Here is a 5,188-nt window from a genome sequence, read left to right on the forward strand (position 1 = left end):
GATAGTCTCTGAAAACAAATATAAATATAAATATATATATATATATATATATATATATACTGGTTTCCCCAGATGTCAGAGCAATCCCATGGTACCGCTCTTTGCTATATGGGAATCATCAAGCTTGGCTAGCCATTTTACATTCCTGCACAGGATGGTAAATTGATCAAATGAATGCCAGCACTCCATAAAGAGGGGTTTCCTTCTGCTTACAACAAAAACAGGGGGAAACACGCACAAAACTGGTGCTAACGGAAAACAGTCGGCACCAGCACTCTTTGAAAATACAGCAGAGCTTGCTTTAAAAAGTAAATAATATCCTTGATGTATTTGGTGACACAAGTTCAAATGTTTTCCCAGCAGTTTATTTAAATATGTGCCGGTCCAAGGAAGAGGGGATTAGTCTTGGAACTTTCTCATCTACCTCTACATCTTATTGGCTTTTATTTGCCACTCTCTCATTTGGCTTGCTCACTAAAGACTTTATAAAGCACCATTCTTTGTTATGCTGCTTTTAAACAATGTGTCTACAAATATATTTTATATTATGATCACTGACTGCTTAGCAGACTTCTTGACCTAATGTCTTCCCAATATTATCCAAGTTAATAGGTAAATGTAACAACAATGAGAGAGATGAAAAAACTGAGCCATCAGTTTTGTATTTTAACAGAATTAATGAACAACCAAAGAACAACATGACACTGTGTTAACCTTTGCTAAAAATTGTATGAGTATGATCATTCAACTGATTTACAAACTTTCAATTATTTAAACTTTCAACCTATGACTACCCGATACCTCTTAAAGCTGATGTAAACCTTTATACCTTAAAGGGGTCATAGGATGCTACATGCACTTTTACAAGTTGTTTGAACTGAAATGTGTGTTGGCAGTGTGTGTACACAACCACCCTATAATGATAAAAATCCTTTTATTGCTTTTATTGTCCTCATTTTTAAGTCATTTTGGATAAAAGCGTCTGCTAAATGACTAAATGTAAATGGATGTAATAATGAACATAGCAGTCGTCATTTACTCCCGACATCTGAGCCGCTGAACTCGCAGTGGATTACATTGTTTCTGAAGGGAATGCGCCCCCGATCTACATAAATGCGTCTATGTTCGCACGAATCATTCATGATCCAGCCTCATCTACAGAAGAAGTGAGTATAATGTTTTGTAATGAATCTTTGCAAATCGCCTTTCCTAATAATGTGCTAATTAGCAAGTTTCAACAACTGGCTAAAGTAAACAAAGTAAACAGTCTCTCTGAGAGCAGCTCGGAAGAGAGGGGCGGGGTCAGCAGAGCTCATTAACATTTAAAGGAAAATGCTACAAAAACGGCTTGATTTGAAAAGAGCTGTTTTTGACAGGGTAAAAAAGGTGTTTTTTACACTACCATTGAGAAATTTTAACCAAACTATGTTACAGACTTTTCATTAAGACCCTAAAGAATCATATCAACTTGTGGAAAATGGGCATCCTATGACCCCTTTAAGTAATTGTACCTTAAAAAGTAGGGCTGGCTCGATACCACTTTTTCAGAACCGATCCCGATCCGATGCCAAAAATTCTGAGTATCTGCAGATACCGATCCGATACCAGTGCAGTTTGTTTTAAATCAGTGTTGAATTTATATACCTCAATGTGTGTTGACATGATCGTCACTCTGTTGTGTGTTACTAGGGGTGTGCAATGTATATCGTCTGCGATAATATCGTAATTGTTGTTTTAACGATGTGCGATTTGACATTATCGAGTATTTTGCAAAAACCATTCAAAACATCCCTACAGAGCGCAGGCATACATTACGTGAAGTCTAGACTAGTGCGTGTGCGCATTTAGTGTGTTTTCTTTCACTGCATGTTTTTGTCAATATCGCACACCCCTATGTGTTACACACAATACTAAATACAGACAACTTCATTATAAAGAAAAAAATAAATAAATTATATATATATATATATAATCAATCTATGATAAATACTATTATAAACTAGGTTAGTGGATAATTTAGTAGCAAAAGCTACTCTAGAGAAATCATGAGTGCACAACAATTTTATAAAATCTAAAATTAGCGGGAAAAAACATTTAATGGGGAACAAATAAAAGTGAATAAGTGTAGGACTAAATCTGGTAAAATGATACACATTGCTCTTTGTATTGTTGTAAAATTCATTAATGAAAAACAAGTAATATATTTATATATAAATAAATATACTGTAAAATTAAAGGTAATTTCTTTTAAATTTATAGCACAGTAATGAGGCAGCACTATATGACAGATGAGACTAACAAGAAAGGCTATTAATAATCTTTCATTGCACAAAAATATTATAATACGAAAGGCTCCAAATACAGAACAGCACAAAGCGCTTATGCGCATCCCATGCGCAGAATGCACTTGAAGCAACACGGAGTCACAGTGCGCAGCACTCCCCATAGAAAAGTTCAAAGCACAAAGGGAAGAGATATTGATGCGTAGTGTATTATATCTGTGTGATAGTTTGAGCCTTTTCTTTTAACAGTTTTAAATTTACGGTGCTCGTGAAGATCATAGTGCTCTCTACAACAGTGTTGTGATCTAACAGACACCAGGTAGAAAGTAACACGATTTAGAAACAGCACGAAACTCCAGCAAGATAAAGTCCTTTTAAGCAAAACCATTTATCTTTATTTACAGATCAAGCATAATATTAGGAACATTGAATCATCTGGGAGAGAGTTTTATCGTCTTGACTGTCGTAACCGAACATGACGCGCAGTAGGGCTGTGCGATATTGAAGAAAAATGCGATATGCGATAACTCATGAAATAATGCGATATTCGATATGCGATACGATAATGCTTAAAGTGCCACATGCTCAGATGAAACCGTTTTACTCAGCTGTTGGTCTGAATACTTTCCGTACCCACTGTATATATGGTTATTTGTATGCATGTATGTATCAAGAACTCCTGTAAAACCACAACAAATTCCTTGTGTTTGCGCACACTTAACTGGTGAATAAAGCTCATTCTGATTCTAATAAAACTAGCATACATGTTTCACTTTTTGTGAGAAGAAAGCAACCCTACAAGAACTTCTGAAAGTGAACGGTAGTGTTTTACTCTAGCATTACATAAAAATTTCATTTTAACATTAGTGTAATCATTTTAACATGCGTTTAGGAACTGAATAATAAAAAGGAAAAATACAACACTGCTTAGTATTTACTCTACGAATTCAATATGCACTGATTCTTATTTAAGCTACAAAAGTTATTTAGGTAAGAGCGGTGAATGATTTTCTCTTTGTCTTTTGTTCATGGCCCCACATATTGCAAGCCGTAGCGATATGCATATTGCGATATGTACATTTGCGATATTTCGATAATTTCGATATATTTCACAGCCCTAACGCGCAGTTTGAATTCTGAATGGAGGATGACAGACAGCCGCAGCAAAGACAAGAGTTTACGTGAACTTGACTTAAATATTCACATGTACCTCACATTAAACTGTGGAACGGCTTCAGAACACTTAAAATATAGTGAAATATAGTGCACGAAAACTTTATGGTGCTTTATTATGTGTTTGTGGCTTTTGTGGCGCTTAACAATAACAGAATAGAATAAGCACAGTATCGGATTTGGATCGGCCTCGTCTGACCGATACCCTATCCTGCAGAAAATGCCAGTATTGGAGCGATACCGATATTGAATATCGGACCGGCGCACCCCTATTAAAAAGTAGGGCTGGACCAGAATATTCGATTATTCGAATATTCGTTTGGTGGATTGGCATTCGATTTTCAATTTTGAGATTCGAATATTCTTTTTTTTTTTCAACACCTGGCATCCTCCGCAAAACGGTTCTCATTCGCACTTGAATAGGGCTGGGTATCGATTCAGATGTCCCGATTCGATTCGATTTCAATTCGCAAGCTCTCGATTCAATTCTCGATTTTTTTGATTACATTCAGTGAATATAGTTTTAATACAAATGCTATTGATATTTCTAAAAAATGAACAGTAAACATCAGTTTACAAATGGTGAATTAATAAAAAGAAATTAAGAACCACATGCCTGTATTTTAAACCTATTCTTTTTTTTGTATAGGGTCCTTTTTTAAACAATAATAGGGCCCTATAAAATGTTCTTAATTTTTCTGGTAATCAGATGAAGGCATAAAACATTAATTTAATTTATCCTAATCAAATGAAAATTAAACCCTTTTATTTTTTGGCAAACAAAGTGCTGCACAACAGAGGTTTACTGTTAAAATTAAAAAGAAAACAGATGTGATTATTCCTTTAAAAATAAATATTTATTAATATTTATTAGCAGTAGTAGCATTGAGTCTTAAGACTGCTAAATAGTAATATATTCTGACCGTAGAACATTAAACTAAACTTTTATTTTGACGGGTTGAAAACACCGCGAGCGTCATCCGCGCTTTAGTATGTGTGTAGTAAACAAAAAAGTGCGCCGCACCATCCGCCATTCATTCATTGCGGAAATCATGGCGCCTTATGCGTGATATCAAATGCAGATTCCGCAGATTATAGTATTACTATAGCATTTCACCTGAGCATTGCGAATCACGCGTATGACCATGATAAGTGCTGAATGAATGACAGGATTTCTGTTGTAACATCGCGCAAGGTAAATAAGGGTGACATCTAGTGGAGAAGACTAATGATAAGATTCACGTTAATCAGATTTGTTTTAAATGTGTGCTGAAATAAATACTGGAAAAGATCGATTCGCGGCTTTTGAGAATCGATATCGAATCGACGTCATTTTAAAAAAACGATTAATCGGAAAATCGATTTTTTTTTTGCCCAGCCCTACACTTGAATATGAATCGCCCATGAGTGAACGTCATGATTCATTTAATCTGGAAGAGAAGACAAAAATGCCAAAGACCTCAGCTGTGTGGGAGCACTTTAAATTGAGTGAGGACAAGACAAAGGCAGTGTGCCAAATATGCGATTTGAAACTGGCCAACAACAACAGCTCATCAAGTTTGAAAAATCACCCGAGTTCTGTAAGTAGTAGACCTATAGTATATTTTTGGTGAAAAAAAATGAACTGCTTTTATCCGCCATGTTAATCAGTAATTTTACACATGATAAAAACGTGCACTTAATTTGCTTGGAAAATACTTGCGAATACGGCAGTCATAAAAAAACGTACAGTA

At 35.4% G+C, this 5,188-nt stretch overlaps 1 protein-coding gene across 2 annotated transcripts in view; it reads right to left on the reverse strand.

Annotated features, from left to right (window-relative positions):
- nf1a (neurofibromin 1a) overlaps nucleotides 1-5,188 on the reverse strand; it is an 85,891-nt gene that overhangs the window by 31,870 nt on the left and 48,833 nt on the right. The gene's annotated exons all lie outside the window — the stretch shown is intronic.

Source organism: Sinocyclocheilus anshuiensis, unplaced genomic scaffold, assembly GCF_001515605.1.
Source record: "Sinocyclocheilus anshuiensis isolate Anshui unplaced genomic scaffold, SAMN03320099.WGS_v1.1 scaffold1170, whole genome shotgun sequence".
NCBI classification, from domain to species: domain Eukaryota; kingdom Metazoa; phylum Chordata; class Actinopteri; order Cypriniformes; family Cyprinidae; genus Sinocyclocheilus; species Sinocyclocheilus anshuiensis.